This window comes from Hemicordylus capensis, chromosome 5 (assembly GCF_027244095.1).
Source record: "Hemicordylus capensis ecotype Gifberg chromosome 5, rHemCap1.1.pri, whole genome shotgun sequence".
Classification (NCBI taxonomy): domain Eukaryota; kingdom Metazoa; phylum Chordata; class Lepidosauria; order Squamata; family Cordylidae; genus Hemicordylus; species Hemicordylus capensis.
Window position 1 is genome coordinate 113367797 of NC_069661.1, and position 17452 is coordinate 113385248.

Genomic DNA, 17452 nt, shown 5'->3' on the forward strand with positions numbered 1-17452 from the left:
ATTCCAGGGACTTTTAACCTCAGCAGGGGTAGAGGGGGAAGTTGGGATGTCCACTCCTGGAGGCTGATGGATCTAGAAGGATTTCTGATGGCTTCAAGCATCATCTTGTGACATGGCTGGTGCTTTTGTTGAAGCCCTGGTGGATCTTTGCAAGATGGGTAAAGGAAAGAAAAGTGTGCCGTGCTGTCAAGTTGGTGTTGACTCCTGGCGACCACAGAGCCATATGGTTGTCTTTGGTAGAATACAGGAGGGGTTTACCATTACCATCTCCCGTGCAGTATGAAATGATGCCTTTCAGCATCTTCTTATATCGCTGCTGCCCAATATAGGTGTTTCCCATAGTTGAGAAACATACCAGCAGGGATTCAACCATCAACTTCTGGCTTGGTAGTCAAGCCATTTCCCCACTGCATGGGTAGCAAAGGCAAATATTTTTTCTCAAATATTTTTTGAGATTTATATTCTGCTTTTTCATTACAAAGAATGTTGAAGCTGACTTGCAATATTTAAACTTGACCCAGTTGTTCCCAGTGGTCCCCTTTCTTGAATCTGCTGCCTGGTTTTTCTGAGAAGTGAGGGGACATAAAATGCATGGGATGATGGCTAGAATGCAATCTCGGAATGGTTCTGGAGCATATTCTAAAATCTGCTTTGTGGCAGTGATGGAGCATGGTGGCCATAAATACTTTACTGCCACTATTGCTTCTGCATAAAGTGATCTATCAGAGTTTCTCAGTATGGAGAAAGCTGATCCCTTCAAGAGAATATCATATATCGTGGTGATCTGGTGCCCCTTTTTTGCCAGGAGCTTTCCCAGACACAAGCTTTACCACGGGTTTTCTGCGAGGCTTTACTGTGAGTTTGAAGCTGCCCAAAAAGCGACAAAAGGTGGATATTTAAACACATGATGAAAAACCCAAATAGTGTGTGAGGTGCTCCCTGATAGCTCGCAGGGACTTCAGGTTAAATTTGGCAGATATGTGAACACACACCTTGTATTGGCACTGGTGGCCAGCCAGTGTCCAACAGGTAAAGGGATTCGAAGACAATCATTAGCCGCTGAACGTCCAAAAGGCCTTAGCCTAACTGCATCATAAACACCATCAGTACTCTGAGAAATCCTGAGCTCTTCCTCAGTAGCATGTTAAGTACCATCTGGCACTACATTGACAGTCTTCTAACTTGTCTATCCATGTCGTTTTCTTGGTAAAATACAGGAGTGGTTTACCATTGCCTTCTCCCGTGCAGCATGAAATGATGCCTTTGTTGTTGTCACTAAAGTGACTGTCCTTCCTATATCGCTGCTGCTCAGTATAGGTGCTTGCTTGCTTTAGCTGAGATTACCTTCACACCTTTGGTAACCCTACTGGGAGTATACTTCCCGGCATACTTCACTCATTCCTCCCAGGAACAACCCATCACCACCACCACCACCACCACGATGAGGCAACATAGCAGGACTTGGATGGCGGGGGGGATTAATAATGTGAAGTGAAGTGTGCCGTCAAGTTGATTTTGACTCCTGGTGCCCACAGAGACCTGCGGTTTTCTTTGGTAGAATACAGGAGGGGTTTACCATTGCTTCCTCATGTGTAGTATGAGATGATGCCTTTCAGCATCTTCCTATATTGCTGCTGCCCAATATAGGTGTTTCCCATAGTCTGCGAAACATACGAGCGGAGATTCAAACCGGCAACCTTCTGCTTGTTAGTCAAGCATTTCCCCGCTGTGCCAGTACTTAAAAGATCTTCACAGGCTAGTAGTTTCTTTCCACACTCATGTGTAGTTGAAATATTTATGTCTTTAAATGGACTGGAACTAAATTAGCTGAAGGCATGCTTTGCTAAGCAGGATCTGCCTATGTTTGCATTTGAATGGGAGACTACATGTGTGAGCACTGTAAGATATTCCCCTTAGGGGATGGGGCCCCTCTGGAAAGAGCACCTGCATTCTTGCATGCAGAAGGTTTCAAGTTCCCTCCCTGGTGTCTCCAGTATAGGGCTGAGAGAGTCTCACCTGCAACCTTGGGAGAAGCCACTGCAAGTAAGTATAAGGTATCAGTATTGTAGACAGTACTGAGGTAGATGGACCAATGGTTTGACTTGGTATAAGGCAGCTTCCTATGTTCCTATGGTTGCTGAGATCATCTATGAAGGTCTGACTCTGGGTGCTGTCACCTTCTGAGTTAATATGGATGGCTACCAGAGACAAGGCCCTCTTTGTAGTTACACTTGAATTATGCAACTCCTGTCCCCTTTCTGTTCACTTAGCTTGCACCAAAACTTCACCTGGAGTAGATAACAGGGTGCTAGGTGAAGACTATTCTGTTTCCCTGGGCATTTTAATTTAGTTTCCCTGTGCATTTTAGTTTCACCATTCTGATTTTAAACTGCTTTTGATTGCCTCAATGATTGAAATATTTGTTTTAAGTTATCGAGAGCTTCTAAATTAGAGAGCATGAGCATCACATACAAAGATACATGCCAACAGCTCTTGTGTAGAAATTAAGTTGTTCCTCAGGTTGTTTTTTAATCCATGCAGTATTTTGAGGTCATTGTCAAAACACAAACCAATAAAACATCATATATTTTTTAAAAGATCAAGAGCACTTGTTCTTGTGATTGCATGTAACTTTTTAAAGGTGTGAGTAACTCAACTTCAACTTTGCAAAAACCAAGTCAGTTCTAAAATTAAAAGAAGAATCTAACTATTCCGCTTTAAAGCTTGTGCTCGGAGAAAACAGCACAATCCTTAGGGTGCATTAACAGTGGCATAGTGCATGGATCACAATAAGTAATCAGATCACTCTGTTCTGAGCTGGCCAAAGCTAACTTGGAATACTATGTACAGTTCTGGGCTCCATATTTTAAGAAGGACATTGATGAACTGGAACAGGTTCAGAGGAGGGCAAACAGGATGGCGAAGGGTCTGAAAACCAAGTTCTTTGAGGAACAGTTGAGGGAACTGGGTATGTTTAGCCTAGAGAGGAGAAATATATATTATTTATTATATGATATTATATCATATGATTGACATAGCTGTCTTCAAATATCTGAAGAGCTTTCTCATAGAAGAAGGAGCATACTTTTCTCTCTTGCTCCTGAGGGCTGGATTAGAACCAATGGGTTAAGAACAGAAAAATAACCTGCTGGGTCAGGCCCAAGGCCTATTTAGTCCAGCATCCTGTTTCCCACAGTGGCCCACCAGATGCAGAAGCCCACAGGTAAGAGGTGAAGGCATGCCCTCTCTCTTGCTGTTAGGGAGGCTGTGAATTCTGGCTTAGCCCGTGGTATGTCCGACTTAAAATAATCCTCTATTTCTAGCGTCTTTTGGGGGAAAAAAACACCTTGATGTTTCTGCTAAGCTCCGACACTTGTCTTTGATGTGCATAGGGGAGCAGCCAAGGGCTATGTGAATGCTCCATCTAATCCCCTGGATTAAACTGTCCTGAATCCGCTGCAAAGTAGATTCGCTCCTCGGATACCCCACTGCATAAAGCCCTATCTGGGATAATTTTGGAGCCTGGACCTAAACACCTTTGGAGCCTCCCCCCACCACTGCAAATTAAGCACCATCATGTTCTGCCTGGTGACCACACCACCCGGGACAGACTAAAGAGGATTTGGGGAACCATAGGGGCTGTAGAGGCCCTGGACTTGGGCCCCGAAGTCCAGGGGTAAGAATGCCTCTGGTTGAGATCCAAGGCCCCTTCAAAATTCTATGCCTGTGAAGCTGTTCATGGGGGCTGGACTTGTCTGACACTAGTGCAAAGAGAGATGAAGCAGGCTTGAGTGGCCATGTGATTCACTCTTCAGACTCTCAACAAAAATAAGACAATTCAGATCCTTTTATTGTCTCTTCCACCACCCCTTGTTCTTGGGGGTGGGGAATGTGAGCCTCTCAGCATATAATGTAGGAGCTATTACTGGAACCAATCTAACATGATAAGCAAATTTGCAATCATGACTGGGATAACCTTCCTGACTGCTTTCATCCATGTTGGTGTTGATATTTTCCTCTCAACCACAACGCTATTACTCAAAGTAAGTATTTTTCAGATAATTTTAAAGAAACCACGTGGGATAATACTGGAAATGGCAGAAAAAAGTGCATGTTGGTCCACATTGTAACAGTTTTAGCATTTATGGTGAGAGAGCTTTACTGACTTAGCAACTACACATCTGCTGTGATCACTCAGACCATATTTAAGCTGTAATGTATGGTTTTAAGCTCACTACCGGTCATTATCTGTTTGGTAATGACTGAAGAAAAAGCTATATGTTATTGCTATTATGAACAGTTTTTGTGCTGTTTTCAAGTTCTTCTTTTATTGAGTAGTTACTGACACCCTTAGTGAAGGATTATGGTGCTTGACAGAGCAATTTTGTGTGTGTGGGTGAGCAGCAGAAGGATTTGTTGTATAACTTTGTGTTTTGGAGAAGATTTTTATTTGTATAGTTTAAAAAATTAATAAAGAACATGCTGCCGTTCAATTTATTTCTTGAACTAAGAAAACCCGTTGATTTTTTGTTTTTAAACTTCTATTAGAGTTTCAAGCTTTAATCAGCTTCATTGGTAGATTCATTAAACAAAGTTTTAGTTTCAATGATGGCCAATTTTGTTTCTTTCAGTCTGAGATTTAAGGACAAATTTACACTATTTTAGTTTTGTGTTCTTATAAAAAGAAATAAAAATTTGTAATTTCTATTACCTACTTCAGCATCTTAACAAGGCTTGAGGTTTAGTAATATGCAGTTGTATTTAAATTAAGACAGATGATAAGTGACATTTTAAATAGTTTTTTTCATAGACTTTATGGAAGGAGAGAAGCCAGATTTGGTGAAGTCTTTCTTGCTGAAAGTGAAAATGATTTTTGTATTATTGATTTGTTTAACATAGATTGGGGTTTCATCCAACTCTACTTTACACACAACTTCATTTAAAACTCAAGTTAGATGTATTTTAAATTAAGACTTTAAGGATAAACATTCAATTAGTTTAAAAACTTTATCAAAATTTTAGTTCTGGCAAATATAAGGGTGGGAGGTTAACTTTGAGCTTGGAAGAGACTTAACATATCCAGATTTACCTGAGGGGGGAAAGGCCAAGATGGTGACAAGCTAGCAGCACAACACCTGAGCTCCTGCCCCAATACTGGATCCCATCCCCCAGAACTGAAATGATCTAGCAGAAACCTCAGAGATCTTAGCCATGAGCAAAGGAAAGGAAAAACAGGAGCAGCCCAAATGACCAACCCGCCAAGGAAGGGAAGCATATGAGGACGGACTCCTTCCTTCCCACCAACAGAGCTGTGAATACAACTTTTACACTCCCTATCAAGAACAGATTTATGGTCCTGGGCATGAAGAACAGTCCCTCATCACCCAAGGAGTCTGCTACAAGTGAGACTGCATTACATCAGGCATCTCCCTCCCCATTTAAAAACTCCAGCCTGAGAAGCCCCCAGGAGCAGAGAGACAGGAAATCCAAGGGGGGCAGTTGTCCTTCTCACCATCCCCATGAACTGCTACCTGAATACTCAGGTAGTGCCTGCCTCCTAACCACAAAAACCGTCATTCAGATTTTGGAGCATCTAAACACAACATCAATGAAGATAGATAAGGTTAGGCATGCCTTAGGTGTGTTCATAATGAGAGACAAGCGTGGAGAGAAAAGCCTAACTATAACCTAGAAAGCTATGCTTGGCAATGCCCAGGCAGCTTCCTCTCCAGCTCCTGATGGGGTCCCAGCCAAAATTCTGCATAAAATGCACGCAGGGCTGCCAATAACAACCTACTCATCTAATATATCACAGATACTCCAAACCCCCCAGGTGTTGCTTCAGATCACGATGAATTACACCAAAGCAAGGAGATGGTCATCTCGTAAAGCCATTATAAATTCCTTGCTTTTAAACTGTCACCCAATTTTTATAGACTTAGACTCAATCCAGCTCTTACCTAGTTACCCAGAGACTAAGATAATCTTGCTTACCTCCTCTCACACCACGTTTCCACTTAAACGTGTTTTGTTGTAAACCGCCCAGAGATCTAAGTTTTTTTAAAAAAAGTTTAAACAAACAAAAAACTCATCTGGATGTGGTGAGCACCTCTCTTACAACTAAGAAATATCAGAGTCTTCAAGGACTCCACAGCACAACCACTATTGCAAAGAAACTTAGAAGCAAAACAGCTCCTTCTGCAAGTGACCTTGATGATAACATCTCCAGGGGAATGGATAAACAACCTGCAAATGACTTTGCTGAACTCAACCACAAATGCAGCAGGATAACCCTTGATGTCTTGAAGAAAGTGAAAGTCATAAATCTTAGATTCAGGCCTTGCAGAACTAAAAAAAAACCTACTCAGGGGTGTTCAAGCCCAAGCTCAGTCACTGACAAAACTCTTTGTCTGCTCAGACAATGATCTCACAGAAAGTGAAAATGATATGGATACCCATCCCCCCTCCTCTGGCTAGGGGTGTACATGGAACTGTATGGTCTGGTTCAGTTCAAGTTCGAACTGGACCCGGACCAGACTAGGCCAGTTCAGTCGAGCACCCTCTCGAAAAAAAGGTCCGGTCTGGGGGGGGGGGTGCTTCACAATAATTTTTTTTATTTTAAACTTACCCCCTCTGGGGGTGTTCTCTGAGGTGGGGGTGTGTCCTGCAGAGGTTTCCCTCCCCCCGTTGGCCTTCCTTCTTTTCAAAACCAGCCCGTTCGGCCATTCTTTGGCCCGTTCTTCGGCTGGGCCTTTCCTCCTGGCACGGTGGCCATTTTTGGAGGCTGCCATGCCTGCACAATGGCATGGCAGCCCCACACCAAGACTCTATACCAGTGTTTCTCAACGTTTTTGGAGTCATGGACCAGTACATTCTTCATGTGCAGTTTCCCGGACCAGCAGTTAGTAAAGGGATTGTCCCCCTCACCTCCACCCCCAGGCTCCCCTCAAAAAACCAATTTCAGGCCACTGGGAGCTCTCCAGAGCTCATTTCCAGGCAGCCCTCACTACTGGATAATGTTCATTTCGAGGAAGCGAAATGAATGTTATCCAGCAGCAAAGGTTGCCTGCCTAGAAATGAGCTCTGGAGAGCTCCCAGCAGCAGCAGCCCCCACTGGCCTGAAATTTTTTTTTGGCAGGGAAGTGATTTTTATTAGTGATGCTTCAAGGACCGATACCCAACACCTCAGGGACTGGCACTGGTCCACAGACTGGCGGTTGAGAAACTGCTCTATACCACCCACAGATCTTATCAGTGGGAAGATCTTGCCGCATCAGATGGTCCTCCCAGTTGGACAAAGCAATAGCAGAACAACTCACTTCAGAACATTTCTAATGTGTCAGCCTTTCCTTGCTCTCAGCAGACTCCTCCAACGAAATCCTATAGAGTGAGAGCTACCTAGTGCAGTTACTACAAAAGCACATAACTCACAAAAACACTGCTTGCTTCAAGCAGCACCTGCACCACTTCAAACCATGGTTTGACTCTGAATGCTTTGAAGCTAAGAAGTTGCTCATTGCCAACTACAACACCTACAAAGCAAATGCAGGATCTTGGTCTGCACAAGACTTACTTAAGCAGAAAAGGCAATACAAACAACTTCTCAAACACAAGAAAAGAAATGCCATGAAAGACACCTGGACACATCTCAAACAAGTAGTCACAACCAACGACTTGGCCGAATTCTGCCACATTACCATGGACCACCACACCAGTGGACCAACGCGCTTGGACAGAGGCGTGGGAAAGACATTTCAGTAAACTAGAGATGAAGTAGAAGACCTCAGATGCCCTTGGAGCAATATAGAGGACCTGCCTGCCTGCCTGGCCGCTGGTGACACCTGCAGAGGTCAAGGACCTGCTCTCCTAACCTAGACCTGGGAAGGCACCTGGAGATGACCTAATCTCATCTGAGCTAATAAACAACAACTCAGGATGGTGGGCTGCCATTCTGGCCTCGCTGTTTCACATTCATTGACAAGCACACTCATAGCCCTGGGGACTAGCAGTCATTGTTCCCATCTTCAAAAAAGGTAGGAGGGACCCAGCTAACTACAGACCTATCAGCCTTCTCAGCACAATCTGCAAGCTCTATGCCAGACATCTATACTGGAAACTAAGAGACTGGTTCAAACTAGAAAACCTCCTAGTGGAGGAGCAGGCCAGATTCAGGGAGGGATGATCCACCATTGACCCAGTGCCTAGTGCTCCAGCATCTAGAGAAATATCCCATCCACAACATAGTCTCCCTGTATGCTGCCTTCATAGATCTCAAGTCTGCATTTGATTCCATCTCTCAAGCTCAACTGTGGGAAAAACTGGAAGCCTCTTCGATTGATTGGCAGCTGCTTTTCCTCATTCATACCCTCGAATCCCTGCTGGCAATTTCCCAAACTATATTGGGCAGCAGTGATATAGGAAAGATCCTGAAAGGCATCATCTCATACTGCACGGCAGAGGGCAATTGTAAACCTTTCCTATATTCTGCCAAAGACATCCACAGGGCTCTGTGGTTGCCAGGAGTCAATATCAACTCGACAGCACACTTTACTTTGCCCTCCACAACAGCATGACCCTGAAAATCAGAAGCAACCCCCAAGGTCATCTGACAAGTGCTATCCCTGTCTGTAAGAGTATTAAGCAAAGCTGCACACTTGCCCTGCTCCTATTCAGCTTCTACATAAATGCCCTTGTGGTCCACCTAAACAACCTGGACTTTCACGCCCCCCCTCCCCGCCCCCCAAAGCTGGCTGAGAAGTGCATTTCTTTTTTAAATGTAAAGATGTTCACGGATTACTCCCAAAATGACAGAGGAAAACAAGATAAATCTTGCTACATAATGATTTATTTTTGGATGTGAATTTCCTTTTCCCCTAAAGGTGTAGAAAGAAGATATTTTGTAGAATAGCAGGATAAAGGAGTTGTAATATTAAAACCAAAGACCGTACAAACAGTTGGACTGTCTGCAGTTTTGTTTGATGCTTTTAAAAGGCATGTTGGTATCAGCTTGAGAAATATGCCATAATGTGGTTGGCTGCAAAGTCACTTACAGGAGTTGTCATCTCTGTACTATGCAATGTTTAGTTGATTAATTGGTTAGATTAATTTATTAAAATATTTTGGTTGACTGACTAAAGCAGTTGCCCTGATTTTTTTAAAAGAAATGTTAATTATTTTTAATACAAATGTTTGTAAAAACTACAGCTGTTAGGTGCCATCTTAAGAGAAGCATTCCCCTGTGCCCTCACAGGCCATGGGGCTTCTTCACACATGCATGCTGCCCATTCCTCTGCAGTTGTTACACCTTTTTTTTTTTTTTGCAACTTATCAAGTCTCTTTACTATTCTCATTCAAATTATTCTTGACCCTCTGTGTTGGCTGACTAGGAATAAATGCCATGTGGGGAAGCCTTGGCCGCACAGTAGTTTATAGTAAGGAGGGGAGGGCTTGATCCAAGTATTGGAGCAAATAGAGGAGAGAATCTTAGTCCATTTCTATGTGGTGCTTATACCATCAGGTTTGCATCAGTGAGACTCAAACTACATAATGAAGAGAGTTCCTTGTGTTTTTCTCTGCATTTTGTTTAAAGCTGAAATCAGGATACATCTGTGGTGGGCTTAGTGGGGGGTGGGGGAAGAAAGAGTAACTCAAAATCAGCCTCCCAAGGCAGTCCCCATAGCTTTTCCTCATGGTTGACAGAGCAGATTAGGAAAGGTGTTATTGTGCTGAAAAATTACCAGATGGAGCAGAGTTAAATAGTCTCTTTCCATCCATCCTTTCTTTGCTCCAACTCACAGCCTGCTGAGGTTGATTTGGACTTTTTGTTTTGAAAGAAGACAAATTGAATATGTATGCAATGTACAATGATGAATGAAGACATGGCATATATAGTAGGCCAGCTTACCTCCTGGGTGCTTTGCCCTACCTTTCTTGTCCAGTGCAGGCACCCCCTTTCCTCACCATCCACCATGCATGAGCTTCCTTAAGCTTCATAGAGAACAGGATAATGGCGGTTACCAGTTATTAAGGAATGCCCTTACCGATGTGTTTCTCCCTGAGTGTTGGGACCTTCAGATGGTGGTAGAAGAAATATATTTGTTTAGGCCTTAAGCATAGTAAATCTGTTTCAATAAAAATAGATAACTATCATTCAAATGATATAAATTAAGAAGTTTTAGCCCTACATGCACTGCCATCAAAGCACTGGAAGCTACCTTTTCAGTCATGTGTGTATTGGTGTTACAATGGGAAATAGTAATGGGAAATTACCATAAGAAGATGCTTCACACATTTTACCTCACTTCCTTACAGGTGCAGCACATCAAGAAGTTATGGAATTTATTTCCATGGTCTGGGAAACATTCCAGTGGGGATTCAAACCGGCAACCTTCTGCTTGATAGTCAAACATTTCCCTGCTATGCCACTTAAGGTGGTGAAGAGGGACTGGGAAGGGCTAAATATTACCCTTCTCCAAACTGCTGATAGTTTATTTTATTTTATTTTATTTTATTTATTTATTTATTTATTTTTACATTTCTGTACCGCCTTTCGTTAAAAGAAAACCCCAAGGCGGTTTACAAAAAATTAAAACATACAATAAAAAGCAATAAAAACATCAAGCAATAAAAATCAAGCTAAAAACATATAAAACAGGCATAAAAACAATACAACAGATAAAAACACACAGAAGCAGCAGTAAAAATGATTATGTAAAAGCCTGGGTAAAAAGCCAAGTCTTTAAAAGCTTGTTGTGATCAGTGCTCTGTTCTCTAATTTTTTTTGACTGTGTGCAGAATGAGTTTTGTTCTGGGCGGCAGTATCAAAACAATGTGAGCACACATGCATACAGAGAGGGACCTTCTTGATTAAACCTGAGCGGAATGTAAAATTGAGTGGACATCAAAAACCATGTGAGCATGCACCTTAGAAGGAACACGGGTTGTGATTATTGTTTTCCAAAGTGGGCTCTACATGCACAGCCTGTCTGCTCAATCAGGGAGAGGAACCCCATGAACATCACCCATTAGTACAGGGACTCATGATCTTGCTAACGATAGGCATGTAGGGACCTACGTCCCCACATTTTAGGTCTTCAAGCTAGACTGTGGCATTTGATAGCTTCAAGTATAACATAAATTATTATACTACTTGTTACAAAAAAGCCAGCAGTCTCTATTACAATGACACGGTTTTTCTCCAGAAGAGAAATTAAATGCAAGATACCAAATATGGTGCCATCTTAAGGGAATGTTAAGTGTTTGAAAGATGGCTGAATTTATTTATTTTACAATTAAGTATATAATCCCAGGGAAGTTTTTAAACGCATGTGTTAATTGGTAAGTGACATTATAATTATAAGTATAATCAAGGAAACTTATAATCTACCTTATTTACTTGCTCTCAGGAAATTAATCTACAGAGATCATATATTAGATTGCCTGTTCATTAAGTGGGACCTCCTGTAGTTACGAACAACTAAATTGGCTATAAGCAGAACGAAACTGCCTTGTAAGTGATATCCAGCAGGTGTCAACAGTTCAACAGTTCAAATCTTTGAGTGCTTATTGATCCGGATTCAAACACTTCATTAATCCAAGCACACGTTATATAGATTTTTCAATATGATTTTGAAAAGGTTGAAAAACTGTATTGAAGGATGAGAGGCGATAGTCAAATTATGTTTTTACAGCCTATCTCCCTTGGGTTTGTGACACATCCACATGGAAACAGTTGGAAAGAAATTATTGTAGGCACATTTTTCATCTATATACTGTGTAACGTCATACCCAAGTGCCATTTCTCTGAGCTGAGTACAAAGTTGTAACTTACCCTCCCCGCCACACAACCCCTTGTTTGTTTGTTTTTTAAAAGGATGAAAGTCCTTTAATATTTATTGAGTGTTGTTTAGCTCCTTTAGGTCCCTTTGCTTTTACAAGCTAAGCTAGACTTGCGCCAACTTGTATTAGTAAGAAGAATAGTTATTACTGGAAGTGCCTCTCCACGCCCCCCCCCCAGGGAAAAAAAAAAAGCCCACACGCATGATTGTTTTGGAAGATGATTCTCAATGGGACCATGGCTCACAGGGTGGGTGAGGCTCACTCATTTGCATTGTGCCATTTCCCCAGCAAAAACCACCCCTAAATTGCTTTCTGGCATTGAAATGTTTGCAGCATAGTCACTTGGGGACATATAGCAGCTTGTGGGAGCTGATTTTTGGTGTGAAAATCATTCTGTTGTAAAAAGCTAATCTTCCCTTCTCTGCATGCTATGGTCATGATGAGAATCCCACCCCACCTTGGGGTTTTGTTTTGTTTGGGGAAAGCATGCTTCTTCTACAAGTTGACACACATCTGCTCTATCTATCTATCAATCATATTTTTATACCGCCTGACATGTAAACCTCTAGGTGGTGTACAAATCCCAACATTAAAACCAGAGGTTAAAAAATACATAAAACATGATAAACACAATATAAAACAAATTATTAAAATTATTACAATTCAAATTTAAAATTTGTGAGAACAGGAAAGTCTTGAGGGTCTCCCTGAAAACAAACAGAGAAAGAGATGCTCTTAGTTCAGCAGGGAGCATATTCTAAAGCCCTGGGGCAGCCAGAGAGATGAGCTGGTGGAAACTGCAACTGGACCTCTCAAGAAGATTGTAAAAGGCAGGCAGGTTCATGACAGAGGAGCTGGTGGCAACTGCAACTGGACCTCTCCAGAAGATCATAAAAGGCAAGTGGGTTCATGACAGAGGAGGTGCTTTTTTAAATAGCCTGGTCCCAAGCCGTTAAGGGCTTTATAGGTAATAACCAGCATTTTGTATTTCACCCGGAAACATATTGGCAACCAGCGCAGTTCTTTCAAAACTGGTGTTATACGTTCCCTTTGTGTTGTCCCAGAGACCGATCTGGCTGTCGCATTCTGTACCAATGATAGTTTCCAGACTACATACCAAGGCAGCCCCACATAGAGCACATTACAGTATTCAAGTCTGGAGGTTACCAGCATCCGTACCACTGTTTTAAGGTCCTTCACCTCTAGAAATGGACATAACTGATATCTCAGCCAAAGCGGATAAAAAGTGCTCCTGGCCATCGCCTCAACCTGAGAAACCAGGGAAAGCTTTGGGTCCAGGAGCACTCCCAGGCTACGTACCTGATCTTTCAGGGGGAGTGTAACCCCATCTAGAACAGGCAGAGCTAAACCATCTCTCGGCTCCTGACCCCCCACAGTCAATACTTCCATCTTATTTGGATTCAGCTTCAGTTTGTTATCTCTCATCCAGCCCATTACCGCCTCCAAGCAGGCAAGCAGGTAATGCTTTTGCCCTAATCTACTGTTTCCGGTTTCCTAACTGGTACCTATAGCCAGTGGCAGGAGGGCATGTAAGTATATTACTTATATCCCAAAGTAACAAATGCCCTTTAGACATGACACCCTGTTTCTTGGGTGTCATGTTTAGCGTCCGTTCTGTGCGCTATGGAGACCAAAGGTCTAACTAGTTTATTTGCATATGTTCTGGAGTTTGTAAGTCATCCTACTAGCAGTACTGGCTCCCACTGTACCTGGACACGTGGGGCCAAATTATGAGTGATATAAGAGTTCTGTTTTTTTTTTCTTTTTCAAAAAGTGGCCATGGGAAGAGGCTGATTTGAATCAGGGCTGTATCATGGGGAATTTAGCCCTTTCATTGCAGTACTGTAGGCCTGATCCATCTCTAGAATTTCCTGTGCATGTGTGTTTACTCTCTCTGTTCTAGAGGAGGGTCTGGGCCAGCAACTCACTCTTCAGAATGCTTCTTGCTTGGTTCTTAAACAGCTTCTCATTGGTTTCAATAGATCTTACAAGAGCTGATGCAGGGAACTCACTTCTTGCTTATGGGCTTCTCAGAGGCACCTGGTATGCCACTGTGGGAAACAAGATGCTGGACTAGAGAGGCCTTTGACCTGATCCAGCAGGGCTGCTCTTAACTACCTTTGTATACATTTCCTCAAACATGATCCTCATAATAATGGCAGTCCTAATTTCAAGGCTCTGGTACCCATCCCATCTCCCTGATGCTTGACCTTTGAGCAGACTTGTTTGTTTGAAGACCCTGGAAAATATCCTAAATGACTGGGCAAATCAGAAGTACAGATAAAGGTGAGAAGTTGTAAAAATTTATGTATCTAGGGAGAAAGGGGAATTAATAGAAAGGGAATGGGATGAGTTGGGAGAATAGCTCAGTTTTCACATATCGGATATTGGCAGGGGGGAAAAGCACCAGGAGACTCTAAAACAAGTAGTTTGCACTAGGAGTGGCAAAGTATATTATTAGGGGAGCAAGGATTTTGCTATGTATTAACTAATTATAGAGGTGAGGTAATTAATGTTGCTAATTTATCTTATTAATGAAGCTTGCTTGAAATTTGGTCAATTCAAAAAATGAGCCAGATTCTTCTGAGAAATATTGTTATTTTGGATTAAACCAAAACATACAGTCTGCTTTCCACGCTAGTTTTCTCTTTGTGTGCAAGATCATGTGGGTGGGAAAGACTGGGGTGCAGAGAGGGGTTAGTACCACACTAGCTGGAATCTGCAGGAGAGATGACCCTGCTCCTCATTGCATGCATGGTCTCAACCAGTCCAGTTCTTGGCAGGAAGGAAGCTAAGAGGTTGACTGGGCTCCAATACCTTCCTGCATTGGCTTTTGCTGCTTGTTTGGTAGGAAAGGAGTGAGTGAATGAAACCTCCTAAAATAATGGAGACCTTTTAAAATGATGAATTCAAGCGATAGGCCCATAACATACTATGACTGTACTGTCCGACACTTTGCTGTAAAGTTCCAGTCTGGTGGATTGGAAGTGAAAGGGAGAATAGGAAATATTGAGTGGTGCAGTTACCTCCTGGATTTATTCTTGCAAAAACAGCAAATTTAAGAATAAGTACAGGATATTGTTGGGGATAATTACTTATATAGCAGACTGTTTCAGGCATAGGCGTACCATACATTAGACAAAAGGAGACAAATGTCTCCTGGCCCACAGCCTTTGAGGGCCCCCCAAGGCCAGTCCTTGTCCTCTCTCCTGCAAGAGAGAGCAAAGGCAGGGCAGCTGCCAGCCTGCCGAATCTCTCCCCCGCCCATGCAGTGTGCCTGTGAGAGGGAGCAGAAACTGCTGGGAGCCTGAGGCGAAGGAAGGAGGGAACAAAGCAAACTTCCCCTCAGTGAAGCTTTCTGTTCTTGGGAGAGGGGGACAGTTCTGTCTGCCTTCTATTGTACCTGGAGGTGGAAGGGGGTGGGAGACCCCGGCTCCCGACCCCCTGTTTTTGTTTTTTGCAAATTGTGGAGCTTGGACTGCAATTTGCAAACTGTCTCTCTTCAAAGGGGAAAGGGGAAGAGTTTCAGGTGTATGTGGGTGTGGAGAATGGAGCACCCTCATGGAGATTGGGTCTGTCTTCTGTATATTTCATTTTTTGTACGTGTCTGCTCTCTGTGCTTACAAAACTCCTGAACTCTGCAAATGTCCTGGGGGGAAAAACACAGTAGCAGGAGGGAAGCTGGGGGAGGGGGGAAATGCCTTTTTTCCAAGCACTCCACTCAGCTATGCCGAGAGAAAAGGTGCAAGCCAAGAGAGCAGGGCCGCTGAGAGCTAGTTCAGGCACCGGTGAAAAAGTTTTGGGCCCCTCCCCACAATTTTTGCCAACCCTAGCCGGGCCCCCTTCCAGACCGCTAGGCCCTGGTAATTTGTACTTGCTCCCCCACCTCTCGTCAGTCCTGCAGGAGAGAGAGGTGCAAGGGGTTTCTTGGGTTTTTTTTTTTAAAAAACATCTCTATGTTCTTGCAAATACAGTTGTTTAAATACTGGATCCTTCAGAGACAGAGTGGGGAGTGGATAAAGAATTATGCAGGATGTTAAGTTGTGTGTTGAAATATTTCTGCTAATGCCCGTGTGTGTGTGTGTGTGTGTGTGTGTGTGTGTGTGTGTGTGTACGTACGTGGAGGGGTTCCACATACATGGACTTCTCAGTTCGTGTACATAGGAGTGCAGTTTTATTATAAAAGTATATCAGCACAAAGTCAGGTGGTGTGGTTGTGTTTTGAAATAAGGATCAAGGCTTTAAAACTCAGTCACTTGGCAACAACCCTAGATTGGGAGAACTTTGAAAGAACCACATTCAGGCACTGGTTTGGTTTGCAGGATTGTTTGGGTGTTAAATTGATTGCATTGCTCTTTAAGACATGTTATTTTTACCATGGGCAACATCTACTGTGAAAAGCCAATGTACTAAAAATGCAGCATGTAATTTCTGCAAGTCGCCTTTCCCATATTTTACAAATTGTTTTGTTGGGTTTGAGAGCAACCCCCCATCATTTGATCCATATATCTTGGAGTAAATTCAGATGGCAGTTTGGGTTGATGGTCAATCATTTACACTATATTACATGTGCCCTTAATGTTCCTCTGCAACAGAGACATGGGGCCTGAAGAAGGAGAGGAAGTCAGAGAGGGGACCATTTTAAAATCTTGTCTTCAGGCCTGCTCCAACCTTGGTACGCCCCTGATTTCAGGATCTAACTCACTCACATTACAGCAGAAGTTAACAGGGTCTCAGGGGCAACAGCTTGTAAATGATAAGCATGGAGATTAATGTAAGGTTAAACTCTTATTCTCCTTTATTCAGAACTACATGATGATAGGAAAATACCTGTATCTAACTTCTGGCTATATGTTGGTCAGAGAGAGATCTTATAGAAGGATGGTGCTTAGAGAGAGAGCTAGAAGCATTCTGGGAAGAAGGAGGAAGTCACTCCCAGGAAGTTCCTGAGTACATCCTCTCTAATAAAACGCTTGGTGTCCGTGCCTCCCTGTCCTGTTCTGCGCCTGCGCGAAGCGCAGGCCCAGAACAGGGCAAGGGAGACATGCTTGCCGGCACCGGCGGCCATCTTGGGCGGCCAGAAGCGGCTGCCCCGAAGAAGCTGGAGAGGCGGTGGCGGGGGAAAGTGACCGAGGCGGTGGCGGAGCCGCCGCCTCGGCCAAAATAGATGGAGGCCGGGGGCGGAGCAGAGGCCATGTAACTTTAAAATAAAAATTGCTCCCGCGGCCGACGCCGCCGACCGCCCACCCTCCCTCCCAGCTGCCGAGTCCCCCTTACCCTGGCCGACTGCTGTCGGCCGAAGACTGCCCTCAATTTAAGAGGCAGAGAGGAGCTCGCAAGCAAGCAAGGGACGCAAGCACCCAAAGCGGCAGTTCGGCAAGAGGCTTTGCACAGAGAGGAGCTCTGCTTGCGAGCTCCTCTCTGCCTCTTAAATTGAGGGCAGTCTTCGGCCGACAGCAGTCGGCCAGGGTAAGGGGGACTCGGCAGCTGGGAGGGAGGGTGGGCGGTCGGCGGCGTCGGCCGCGGGAGCAATTTTTATTTTAAAGTTACATGGCCTCCGCTCCGCCCCCAGCCTCCGTCTCCCCGGCCTGGC

At 43.6% G+C, this 17452-nt stretch overlaps 1 protein-coding gene and 1 long non-coding RNA gene across 4 annotated transcripts in view; one reads left to right on the forward strand and one right to left on the reverse strand.

Moving 5' to 3' along the window:
* PPARGC1A (PPARG coactivator 1 alpha) overlaps positions 1-17452 on the forward strand; it is a 900607-nt gene that overhangs the window by 107786 nt on the left and 775369 nt on the right. The gene's annotated exons all lie outside the window — the stretch shown is intronic.
* LOC128326269 (uncharacterized) overlaps positions 9944-17452 on the reverse strand; it is a 56146-nt gene continuing 48637 nt past the window's right edge. Inside the window, exon 4 of the long non-coding RNA XR_008307920.1 lies at positions 9944-10068. This is a non-coding gene — a long non-coding RNA (uncharacterized LOC128326269). The remainder of the gene's footprint in view (positions 10069-17452) is intronic.